General features: G+C 48.7%; 1 long non-coding RNA gene across 1 annotated transcript in view; it reads left to right on the top strand.

Annotated features, from left to right (window-relative positions):
- Positions 1 to 1359: 1359 nt before the first annotated feature.
- The window catches only part of LOC139046242 (uncharacterized), a 65177-nt gene continuing 53153 nt past the window's right edge, over positions 1360 to 13383 (top strand). The window contains exon 1 of the long non-coding RNA XR_011506076.1: positions 1360 to 1416. This is a non-coding gene — a long non-coding RNA (uncharacterized lncRNA). The remainder of the gene's footprint in view (positions 1417 to 13383) is intronic.

Here is a 13383-nt window from a genome sequence, read left to right on the forward strand (position 1 = left end):
TACAGAAAATGTAGAAAATAGAAATGAGCCAAAAAGAGGAAAGCCATTACTCAGAAATAACTACTAACAGTTTTTTGTTTATCCTATCAGTCTCTTTTCTGTGCTTATAGATACATTTAGGATCCATTTATACATATTGCAAAACGGAATCATATGTATAGACTGTCTTGTAATCTGCTTCTTAACTTAAAAATATGCCACAAACAGTCCCATGTAATAAGCGATTCTCCCACCTTGTTATTTTAATGGTTACATGGTAACCCATTTAGTGATTCTATCATAATTTATTTAATCAATCCTTATTTTGGAATTGACATTATTTCTAGTTTTTTAATATTATCAATAGAGTTTGATGAACATTCTTTGAGTATTCTCTCTTGCCATTTTCCTGAATAAATGCTTAGAAGTAAAAGTCAGGGTCAAATACAACTTGCCAAATGACTCAACAGGAAGATGATACCATTTTCTACTCCTATCAGCAGTGGGTGGAAATGTGGGTTTCTCAGAACCCCCTCCAACGAGAGTCAGAACAATGGCTCTGATTTAGCAGTTTGATGCTCTAAATGACATGCAATGGGGTGCCCTTCCTGGGATGGAAGGGCAGAGGGTGAGACCTTGAAGGTGGGCAGTCCCAAAGAGCTGGTTCCAGGAGTGTGTTCTCACACAGTGAGGTTTCAGAAAGATGTTCATCCCCCCTGTGCTGAATCTGAGCCTCTGGAGTGCTTCCTCCCATGCTCACAGCACCAGGGACAGAGTTCCTTCCAGGCATGGTGTTCATGGGCATCCTCACCGCAGGCACCTGAAGCACTGCCTGTGAGCCCAGTGGGAGGCACGGAGTCTGGGGACAAGCTTCTTTAGAGTTGGAAGACCTGGGAGGGACGCCATCAGCTCCCTCTCTGAGAGGGCTGGGAGGCCTTCAACACGTTGCCAAGTGAGGAGGACGCAGGGCTCTTTTCTTAGAAACCTCTTTTCTTTTCTTTTTTTTTTAGTAATAAAGTTTAATTTTCATATAGAAATAATGCACATTCTCTAAAGAAGATGTGGAAAGCATGGGAATATAAAGTGAAGGAGAAGTTATTCATGGACACACCACCCGAGGATGAATGTTGGTACCTGTCTTTCCAGTCCTTTGTGTGTGTGGACGTGTTGTGTCCACACACAATTATTCTTTTTGTGTAGTTGCAATTGCACCTTCCACATTATTTTTCTACCCTGGTTTTTTCATTTTAACATCATGTGCATTTTCCATGGTATTACATAGTCTTGATCAACATTTTTTGATTATGTAATTTTCGGTTGTGTGAATGGGCCACCATTCGTTGTTCACTATTAATGTTTAGATTATTATTTCCACTTTGCAGATGAGGAAACTGAGACCTATAGGAGGTACAAGATTTACCCAATATCACAAGACAGGTAAGAGGTCCAACCAATATTTTATCCATTCATATATCAGTTAAATATTCATTCATTTGACAGACATTGATAGAACACCTGCTATTGTGTCATATGCTATAAGGCCTTTGTGAGGCCTAAACAGTATTCCTGCTCATGTGACATTTATAAATCAGTGGGCAGTACAACCTTGTTGGAGCTGTTACAGAAAAGTTCCTTGGTTCTATAAGATCTCAGAGAAAAGGCGCTTACCCAGTCTGGGGTCTGAAAATGCTTCCCGGAGGGGGTAATGTCAAAGCTCAATCTGACAGGAAGAGTGAAAGTTTGGGAGAAGGGTTAAGGGAGCAGCCACATAAAGGTCTAGAGGTGAGAGGGAGCAGCATATGCTCTGGGAACTGCCAATAATTGGCCACGGTGCTTGTTGGGAGAGATGGGGCTGGATCGGTAGGTGGGAACCAGCTCATAATGAGTTTGTATGGCCTGCCAAGATCTTTGGACTTGATCCTGAAAGCAATGGGAGATTGTGGGTGCATTTTAGGCAGGAGATTTGCATCATCCTCTTTGGATTTTAGAAGGAGCCACTGATGTCATGGAGGGGACTGGACTGGGGAGATTGAAGTCAAGGAGATCAGTTGGGAGAATATTCAGATGAGAGGTGTAGGGGCTCCCACTGAGGCCGGATAGTTGGGATGGAGGGGAAGGTATGGATTTAAGGAATAACTGGAAGGCAAGGCAGAGAGCAGACACAACTCTGTGAAGTTTGCCTAGAGGACAGGGCAATGTGATGCCATCACTGAGTCCATGAGGAGAGTGCTAACGAGCTCTATGTGGACCTCTGTCATGGACTTGTTTGAGCTGCCCTTGGGACTAAGTGGGTGGTTGGGTGCAGAGAGGTGAGAGGTTTTTGTGGAGGTAAAGATTCAGAGTCATCAGCGTGGGGGTGACGTTCAAGGCCTGAGGGAAGGTGAGAACCGACCTGGAAGCGAGCAGAGCAGGGTTGGTAACCTACTGGCAGTCATGGACCCCTGCATGGATCTTAAGAAACCCATGAACCCCCAATTCAGAAATCTACAGAGAGAAGAGTTTAACTAGTTTACATACTTTTCTTGGAGTCTGTGGGTGCTCTGAAGCTCATCCTTGGCGTAGGGTGAGAAATGAAGTCTAAGTTGGCCTTTGGGGGACACCAGTATTTCAGGGGCAGGTGGTGGAGGGGAAGCCTTAAAGGAAACTGAGAAGGAACTGCTCGGGGTGAGGGTATCGGAGCAGAATGAAAACACTGAGAGAATGATGTTCTGGAAAGAGGGAAAACAGTTTCACGAGGACAAAGGTGATCGACAGTGTCAAAGGGTCGACGTGAAGGTTAAGGTTAGGTCAGCGTCACCTGAAGCTGCAGCTCAACAGGCTGAGCGCCAAGAATCCTGGAAAGACCCAGGCTTCCGATTCACAGGCCAGCACCCTCCCTGCACCCTCTTCTCTTTCGTGACTCTCATTTAGAATCTCAGGGGAGCGCATTCATCCACCACAAAGAGCCACTCCTAGTTTATTACAGGGCTCGCTTTGAGCACATTTGGTGCGTGAGAATAGGAAATTGCAAATAGGTTCTGGGCTGAGGCTGTGTGGTGATTATTGCCCTCAATTCTTACCCCTGCGTATACCCAGGCCCTTTGCTAGGAGGCTTGGTAATCCCTTCCACAGAAGGGTGAGTATATTTCCCTGCTCCTTGCCTTTGGCTCAGCCGTATGACCTGCTTTGGCCAGGTGGACATTAGCAGACCTGATGCAAGAAGGAGCTTGGAATGCCTTGTGGAGTTGGTCTTGCCCTCTCGAGCTTATGTCGTTGCCTTGAGAAAAGCCTGGCTGGGTAGCTCACCGCTCCCAGGAGGCGGATGAGAGGCATGTGGAGCAGAGCCGTCCCTAGCCGACCCTCTGAAGACGAAGATGTGCTCGGTGTTGTACGTCACTGAGACCTTGAGGCTCCTAGTTTCAGGGCCATCAGTGAGTTCTACAGCCTGCCTTCAACACAGCCCTCCTGGCTCCCCGAAAGCTTTCCCCTTCTCAGGGTCCCCCTTCCTGCCTCCCTGCTGGGGCGTTGCTTCCCTGCCGTAGACTCGCTCCCCCTGCTCCCAGGACCTGATCTGGGGCAGGAGGGGCTGCACAGCTCCAGCCCACCCCCGTTGCCAGTCTGCTTATTTCAGACGAGCCCTGCATGATCTGCATGCCTTCATGTCTGCTGTTTCTTACTCCGACCTGAGGCCTGTCCCAGTCAGATGCCCTTCAGTCCTAACTGGGGTGAATTAAAGAATTCATTCAACACATTTTATTGCAGTCCTACTGTATACCAGTCCATTAAAAGAAAACTCTCCTTTTCTTTTTTTTTTTTTTAAAGCAAATAGTTGTTTGTTTTCACGTAAAACACACCCAGTGTAATGCCTGGACGTAGTTGGTGGTCTACTGGTGGCAAACACATTGCTATTCTAGAAAATACTTTAGTGAGTATATTTGTGCATAGATCTTGGTTTCCATTTTTAAAAAATTTCTTATATTTTTAATTACAAAAGTAATGCATGCTTGTTTTAACGAATTAAAATATCGAATTCCATTTCAATTTTAAATTAATTCCCAGGAGCTTGGTTTGTGTGTCTCCCAGGGAAGTGTCTGCTGGGTAAAGTGAGGCTCAGCTGTGGCTCAGTCTTGTGCGATGGATGTGTTCTGCGATGGGCCCCGCAGGGGGTGACTTCCCCACACGAGTTAACTGCTGCTGTTGTTACCGTCCCCATCAGCACCGTCAACAAGCAGACCCGAGTGCTCAGACTGTGCCTTCCTCTGCCAAGGTGATGCCGTCCAGGCCCTTCCAGCAGGCCTTCCCAGTGCAGCCTCCTTGGCCCCTGCTTTGCGCTCCCCTTGGGACTGCAGATGAGCAAAGTGCCCGGGGTTGCCACCTCCTGGCTTTCTCCCAGAGGCGCTGGGTCACGGTGAGCAGGAAGCCTTCCTCTGAGTGCCCTCCGCTCCTACCATTTGGTGGCCTGCATCGCTCATTGCTCCCCTGAGATGGGGATTCCTCCGCAGCCCTCCTCTCCTCTCCTTCTCCATCCTCCTAGGCGTGCAGTCAGTGTCCCGGCCCTTGCAGTTCCCAAGCCTCCTCTCCCTTGCATAGTCTCGTGGTACTGTCCTCTCCTCCCCATGTGGCTGCCACTTTGCAAAGCTCAGGATGCCAGAAACTCCTGCTAGGAACATCGAAACGGCCTCCTCTCTGGTCACCCTTCCTCCAGCCTCTACCCGCCGTTGCCTGAGTTCAAGTGTATCTCCTGGCTCCTGATGCCTGGAGACCTTCCACGGCTCCCCCTTGTCTTGTTGAATCATTCTCAGTTGCTTCAAGGTTCACGAAGATTTAACCTGAAACTACTATTCCAGCCCTTTCCTCTTGCCTGCTCCTTACGAACCCTGCAAACGGCCAAAGCAGACAGCTCCTTGAACATGCCCCTCACCACTGCCTCCCGGGGCCTGCGCCTGCTCTCTCCCTGGTGGGAATGTCCTCCATCCCTACTTGTCCACTCTACTCATTTTAAGAGATGCTCAGATACCCCTTCTCCATGGGCCTTTTCTGATTTCTTCAATCAGAACTGATTTCACTTTGCTCTGGGTACCTTGGTACCATCACTCCTCTGGACCAGGATTTCTCCACTCGGCTCCATTGAGATCAGAGGGGTGTGTATTCCTTGTGGTGGGGGCTGTCCTGCATGTTAGAGGATGTTTAGCAGCCTCCCTGGCTTCCACCCACTAGATGCCAGTAGCACCTCCCCACCTAGTTGTGACAACCCCACATGCCTCCAGACATCGCCCAAAGTCTGCTGGGGCAGGGGAAGGTAGGGGGACGAGTCACCCCCAGGTGAGAACCCCACTGCCTTACAGGAATATTTATGCAACAAATGCCCCACCACACTTGGTTTGTGTCTCCCCTGGGATGGTGCTGCTTAATCATGCCAGCCCTTTTCAAGCTTCTGAGCTTTTCTTCATGCTGTTCCCTCTCCAAGGAATGCCCTTCACTGCCCTCCTTCATCTGATTTCTTTCTTAGCTTTCAAGGCCTGGGTGGCAGGTTGCCTCCTCTTGTAGTCCTTCCCAACCAACCTCCTCTTTCCCCAGGCAGGATGGATGGCTCTGCTGCCTGAGTTCCCTCAGCACTTCGCACAAACTTCCATCACAGCCCTCACCAGACCAAGTGCTGTGTTATAGAAAAATAGTTGAAGGGTTTGTCTCCCCAGGAAGAATGTGGGTTGTGGGTGGCAGGGACCTCGGCCTGCTCAGGCATCCCCAGGTGTGCCAGGGCCCTGCACAGGTGGGAGCACCAAGCACGGGCTGTGCACCGGGTGGCCACGCGTGTGTGGGAAAACCATCACCTGAGTCCCAGCCCTAACTGAGGCATTTACGAGTTGATTGATTTGGGGTGATGCATTAAGCTTCTCAGGAGCCTTAACCTTTCTCTCTGTAAAACTGTGTTAATAAGAGCATCTATCTTATGGGATTGTTTTAAGGATTTAGTAAATTAATACGTGTAAAATGCTCACCCGATACCTGGCGTATAGTAAATCCTCAGTAAATCTTAGTAATGAAGGATGAATGAATGAATGAGCGTTGAACTGGGCTGCCCAGGGAAGCCGAACGCACAGGCTGGTCCATCCTGCTGTGTAGCGTGGATACCTCCCCAGGGAACAGAGCCTTTGGCAAGGAGCGCAGTCTGCTCGGGGAGAGGGGCCGTGGGCTCACTTCACGGTGAGGGAGCCAGGCTGGGCGGAACAAGGACAGACATTAAAAACCTATTTTCTCACTGGGCATAAGTAATTGGCAAAAAAGCTCTAAATCCATAGCTGTCAGGTGAAGTCATTTCCGAGAGAAAAGGATGGAGGCAGAGAGCTGGAGGGGGAGCGGGGTGGGAACCCGAGGGAGGGAGTGAAATGCAAAATACGATGCTGGAGAGGCCAGGCAGAAATCCTTCCGCTTCCCCGTCCCAGACCGGATGGTCTCCTGTTATCAAGCCGCCCTCGGTGTTTTCCTCTTCTCTGGAAAAAGAGATTTCTAAGGTGGTCATAGAAGGAAAGCCAGCCCAGGAATTATTTAATGAGCCGGAATGAATTGCATTTGAAATCATTTAATTGGGATCTGGGAGCGTTTAACTGCACCCGGGATCTTAACTAGAGTGAGGAAGGATCTTTGTGCTAATTGCTGGCAGTGATAGTCCTACAGAGAGGGAGAGATAGCAGCGAGCAATTAGCAGACAAGGGGTAATTTTGGAGCCTGGGCTGCTTGGCTGGGAAAGTGAGCACCTTGGGTGATGCATTAAGCTTCTCAGGAGCCCAAGTCCCCCAGCAGGGGGCAGGCGAGGCCTGGGACCCTGGGTGGGGAGGTATAGAGGAGGGGGATTCAAGGGGAGAGGTAGGGGACCAGGACGGGGCTTCCGGCAGTGGAGACGGGGTCCAGCATCTTTCTGAGGGATGGGCAGAGGGTTGGGGATCTCCAGAAGGGAGGTAAAGTGAAGTTTCCAGCCTCCCAGGGAGCCCCCGCCCCACCTCCCAGAACTCCAGCTTTGGGAAAGCGGTGGACTTTGCCCAGATTCCAGGGGAGGAGCAGAGCCAACCTCACGTCTGTTCTTTCCGTTCCGTTCCCCGTTCCATGCACCTCACCTGGAGGTCGCTCTCTTGGGTGCCTCATTCATCGCTGACTTTGCTGTGGAGAGTAGGGTCCTATTTGTTAGTCTGGTGATGGACGAATAACCCTGGCAAGGTATTATTAGCCCCATTCTACAGACGAGAAAACTGAGGCTTTTGATTGTGACTCAGTTGAGGACACAGTCAGTGAGTGTCAGAGGGTGACCTAAGACCCAGAGGTGTGTCCCGAACATCCGTCAACTAGTAATCATTGTCATGGTGTTCAGACACATGAATGCCATCGTCCCTGTCCTCGGGGATGAGTCTACCAGGCTCATGCTCTATAATCATTAATAATTATGAAAAGAGTAAAATGCTAATTTCCATGCAAAAGATACAAATGAAAGCCAGAGGGGAGAGGGGTCACTTCTGAATGGCTGATGAGCAAAGGTGTCACCTTGGAGGAGGGACAGAGTTTGGACATGTGGAGATCTGGAGGAGAGCCATTGCTAAGAGAGGGCATTATTTGAGCAAAGACGGGAAGGTGGGAAGATGGGGGACACGTATGGGAGACATTGGACATTTCTGTGTGTCTGGAGAGGAGGGAGAGCTAGTGGGAGAGTTGGGGTCAGATAATGGAGAGTTCCACATGCTAGGTCGATGCGTGTGAACCTCATTGTGCAGGCAGTAGGGAGCTATGGATGGTTTTAGAGCTGGGGAGCAGCTGCAATAGAATAATCTGGCAGTGGTGAGGGGAAGGGCTTGCAGTGGAAAGAGGACGACTATGGGACCCAGTTAGATGGTTCTAGTCTACAGCAGAGGCATGAATATGGATGGGGACAGCAGTGTGTAATGGAGAGAAGACCCCTTGCCCATGGTCGCTCTGCCCTCAGCACCAGCACACTGGCTGTCATGGGGGTGCTCTGAGGTCCTCCCCAGTAGCTGGACCTCGGCCTGGAATGGAAACACAGATCCTGGACAACACGTGTATGAAATATGGGCCACAAGGCTGGTGTAGCCAAGAGGTCATCTGGGCATTAGGACCCGTCCTTGCTCTTGGCAGATGACAGCCAGGGCCGCCCATGACCGTGGGTGCTGACCCTGTCTGTGGCTGCAGCCTCTCTCCTCTCTGAGGTCTGCGTCTCGTCGTCTGGATGGTCCAGAGAGCCTGTGCTAGAGCCTCCTCAGCTTTGAGCAGGGGCGTTTTCCAGCTCTGAGCTGTTGGTGGAGGCAAAGCGTGGCCTTACAGGTGTGGCGGGGCTGGTCCCTGGAGCTGGGCAAGCAGACATGTGAGGAGGGGGTTTCCACTTAAGGATGGAAGCAGGGGCTGGACCTCATGACCTTTAGGTCCCTTCCCACCCGGTTCCGAAATTCCCCTCACTGTGCTGCATGGTCCTTTCATTCTTTCCCCTGTGCCGCCTCCTCCAGGAAGACTTCTTTCACTCTCCACGGCCACTGCGTGCCTCTCTAAAGACCTGCTTCCGGGGAGAGTTGCCTACAGATAGATTTGTGCCTGAGCCCGTGTCTTGTACATACTCCCGGTCAGACCAGCAGAAGGCAGGATGGAGTGAAATTTGTTACTAATACTGTGTTATTTTGCTATTGTAAACAATACTCACAATAATGATAATTATAGCTACCACTGCTGACCGTGTGTGAGCATCTCAATGTATTATTTCTAATTCTCCAACAAACCTACAAGGGTGGGATCATTCCTACCATATTGGAATGAAGGAAGTGAGGCTCAGAGAGGCCAAGTCAGTTGGCCTCTGTCCTACAACCAGGGTGGGAGGCATCAGGATTCGCTCCTGGGCTGGCCGACACGAGCTCTCTGTCTCCGTCTCTCCCTCTCTTTGGGTGAAATTGGATTGTCGTGCTCATACTTCCAAATGTCATCTCACAGTTGGATAGAATAATCAGGGAACCGTAGCGAGTGTGCAGAGCCTGGGCTCCTGTCCTTCTGAAGGTCCTCCTAAGGGTTTAACCCATAACATGAGGTTTGCTTGTTATAAATCCTCCGGGAATGTGACTGTCCACGGTTCTAGGCCACTAGGCAGAGTGTTAGGGCTGGAGGCTACACTTGACAGCTCCAACTCTGAGCAGAGGCCGTGAGAAGATGCTATTGCTCTGGGGTCTTCCAGCCCGTAGGTGGAGCTGTTGGACCCTGGGAAGACCCGTGTGGTGGACGGATGGAGGGAGCAACGTGGGCCAGTCCCAGCTCAGCTCTACAAAACGGAAGCCTTCTTTATTTCATAACTGGCCGTTTGTACCTCCTGACCCCTTCACCCAGTTTGCCCACCCCCTCAACCTCCCTCCGCTCTGATAACCATCATTCTGTTCTCTGCATCTTTGAGTTTTGTTTTGTTTGTTTCGTTCCTTAGATGCCACATATAAATGAATCATAGAGCGTTTGTCTTTCTCTGTCTGAGTTATTTCCCTTAGCATCATACCCTTGAGGTCCATCCACGTTGTCACAAGTAGCAAGATATCAAGTCATGGGGCTGTAATGTATGGCATGTATACTAGAGTCAATAATACTGTAGTGTGTATTTGAAAGTTGCCAAGAGAGTAAATCTTAAAAGTTCTCATCACGAGAAGAAAAATTTGTAAGATTGTATGGTGACTGATGGTAACTAGACTTGTGGGGATTATTTTGCAGTATATACAAATATCGAATCATTATATAGTATACCTGAAACCAATATGTCAATTATTCCCTAATAAAAAATATGTTTATGAATATAGTAAAAAAAAAAAAGGGGAAGGCACAGTGGTGTTTATAAGAATGGGCTGGAAACAACCTAAATGACCACTAAGGTGGGCCTGGTTCCATCAATTATGGTACAGCCACATAATGGAATGCCACATAACCATTACAAATTATGACATAGATTTATGTTGATTGATATAGAAAGATGTCTCGAAATATATTTTGTTGAGGGAGAAGTGTGCCTCGGGACATTTGATATATATAGCATTATCCCCAAGAAATAAAACCGTGAAAGAGAGACAGAGATGGCAAGGACGCAGGATGCTCACCAAAACTACCAACAGGGCAGATCTGTTTAGGCGGTGAGATTTCGAATGATTTTTACTTTATTCTTTTCTACTTTAACCTTATCTTTAATATGTGAACTTATAAAATCACCAGCATGCGTTATCTTAGCAACTGGGAAAATCATTTTCCATCCAAAAATTTTTTGAAAATGTATAAACCGATCAAAACTGAAGCTGGCCCGGCTCTTGCTGCACATGGTCCCTTTCAGAGCGTGGCCACCTCTGATGTCTCATCTGTGTGTCGGTGGCTAGTTATTCCCTCTCGGAGGAGAGGAGGCATTTGTCACCAGTGTAAGAGGCAGGAAAAGCTGAGGAGGACTTTCTGGGGGCAGTTCCAGGACCTGTTTTGGAGCTCGGGGCCTGACTGTGGTCCTGGGAGCCCCCCCCAACTCGGCCCTGGCTCAGCCTCCTGCCTTCCCTCTCCAGTTTCCACCCCCACCCTCCACTCCCACGTCTTCACCCTCCTCCTGGTGTCTCCAGTAGCTTTCATCTCCACAAATTCTATTCAGCAGCGAGTCCCTGAACTTTCTAATTGAGATCAGAGATAAATATAGTGGGGAGGAGGGAGGGAGGGGGAGGAGGCCTCGTTTTAATTTGCAGCATTTCCCATTAATAACGAGTTCTAATTAAAAGTCTCCATCTCCCAGCCGAAGTCCAAGAGCAAAGGCTCCCTAGGTCTGTCTTTCTGGAACCTTTGTGCCAGTGAGTTCAGCGTGTAGATTTCTGCACCAGCTCTTCCCTTTCTGCTAGAAGCCATAATTAAGCTGGAAAAGAAAAAAAAAAAAGGATGTCATCTAAGATCAGAGGGATCTTCCCTCGCTGCAGTTCTAGAAGGAGACCATACACCTTCCTTGGCCCGTGGTGCCTGCGGGGTCATCGCTCTTGGAGGAGGTGGCCAGGCCAGATGAGCGAGGGGATGTGGGGGTGGCTGGGGAGTTTTGGGAGATGCAGGAGCAAAGTGTCAGGCACAGGAGGGGAGAGGCGCTGAGCTCTGCCTCCATCCAGGGTGCATCTGCCTTATCTTTTCCCTTTCTCTTCCCCCCAGATTTCCTCTGCGGAGGCTCCAGCCTTCTGTAGTTTGCGCGCCTGTGTGTCTGTGTGTCTGTGTAGAGGGCGTGCTGGTGCTGCTGATGCAGGAACGATGGCTGTTAATAGTCTAAGATAGTAGGCCGTGCCATTTGGTATTGATCGAAATACAGGTTTATTTTTTTGTCCAGAAACATTTTGATGGCTTTACAACTTGCTGACCTGAAACAGGCACTCAGTAGACAGCTGTGAATAAATGAAGGGCTGAATGAACAAAGAGATCCTCCTTGAACCTCCTTCTCATAGCCAACTGGCTACTCAGCGCCTCTACTTGGGTGTTTCATTGGCATCTCAGACTTAATGTGTCCAAACTTAACTCACGATCGTCCCCTCCAGACCTGTCCCTCGCAGTCTTCTCCCATCGCAGTTAAGGGCAACTCCATCCTTCCAGTTGCCCAGGCCAGAGATCTTGGTGGCGTCCTGGACTCTACTCTTTCTCTCATGTGCCACATCCTTCATCTGTTTTATAAGTGCACTATCCCATTCATGAGCATTTCCCCTCATGACCCAATCACCTCCCAGAGGCCCCACCCCCAAATACCATCACACTGGGCATTGGGATGTAGCTATGAATTTTGGGGGGGGCACGAACATTCAATCTATGGCACTGACTTCACCTCCTACTACTATCACCTTGGTCCTTCTGCTCCATCACTGGTCTCTCTGCTACTTCTTGACCGTGCTAGCTACACTCCTGCCCTAGGGTCTTTGCACCTGCTCTTTCTCGGCTTGGAAGGCTCTTCCTCCAGGTGCCCATGTGGCTCAGTCCTCCACCTCCTACAGGTTCCCTTGCCAGCAAGGCTATTCTGACTACCTACTTAAAATTGTAACCCTGCCCACTCCAGCAAGCTATTCCTTCCTTGCTTTATTATTTTTTCTTTATAGCACTTACTACTTTCTGATACATCTTTTCCTTATTTATTTATGCCTCTTCCCCTCTCCCTCACCCCGCTGGAAGGTGAGCTCCATGAAGGCAGTGACTTTTTTCCACTTTGTTCACTGCCATTATCTAAGCACCTACAACAAGGCCTGGCACATGTGGTTGCTCGATCGACTATTAGTTGAATAAATAAATGGTTGAATGAATAAACGCAAGTGAGCCAAATTGTCAAATTAAAGTCAAGTTTTACTTTTCTGGAAACCATAACCAAATATAACCCAATGAAGCCCTAGCACCTGGGAAGGAGAAAGCTGTTATAAAAGGAATTAGGGAGTGAGCAGAACCTGAGTTTGAAATCTAGCCGTGTCACTTGAGAATGTGTGACCTTGGGTATTTACTTAACTGTTGTGAGCCCTCAATTTCCTCATTTGTAAAATGGGGATAATGGTTGGATCTCCCTTGTAGCTAGTTGGATGGAAACAATCAAAGCAATGATATAAAATGAATACTTACCACTGGCCTGGTTTATAGCAAGAGCTCAGTAAATGTTAGTAATGGTGGTGCGATTTTGTTGTCAACAGGGAAGACCTCAGATGTCAGCAGTGACTGTTGACCATGAGGAGGCAAATGCAATCTTCCAGAAGGACAGGCTCACTATTAAGAAAAAGCAAGGAGACGAGTCTTATCCAGCTCCTGCAGGTGCACAGTTCTGGGGTTGATCTTTAAAAAAATGAACATAAATTAATGGGAGCTGTTAACAGGAGAGTGATCAGGGTGAAAAGATTCAAAACCATGCCCCATGATGAGTACCAGCAAGAGGTGGCTTGTCAGCACAGCGCTAAAAAAGTTGTGGTCTTATAGCAGCAATTGGCAGATTTTTTCTGTGAAGGGCCAGAGAGTAAATATTTTAGGTTTTCCAGGTCATTTGGTCTCTGTCACAACTACTCAGCTCTGCTGCTGAAGTGTGAAAGCATCAGAGACAATATGTAAATGAATGGGTGTGGCTGTGTTTCAATAAAACTTTATTTACAGAAACAGGTGGAAGGCCAGATTTGGCCCCAGAGCTGTAGATGGCCAATCCCAGGGCTATAGGATCCTATCATGAGATGGCTGAAGGAATGTCTGAGAGAGGACTGGACTGTTCTGAGAGTCCTCAAGGGGGAGATGCGAGGCTGAAGGATGGAAAGTATAGGTCTATAGATTTTGTTCCCATTAAGGAAGATGTTTAACCAGCCAGAGCTTCTGGCTGAGCCCACTCCAAATGGACTGCACTGGCCAGAAGGCTGTGAGTCCTCATCCATGGATTTGTTCAGACAAAAGCTAGGG

The sequence above is a fragment of the Equus asinus genome, chromosome 2, assembly GCF_041296235.1.
Source record: "Equus asinus isolate D_3611 breed Donkey chromosome 2, EquAss-T2T_v2, whole genome shotgun sequence".
Classification (NCBI taxonomy): domain Eukaryota; kingdom Metazoa; phylum Chordata; class Mammalia; order Perissodactyla; family Equidae; genus Equus; species Equus asinus.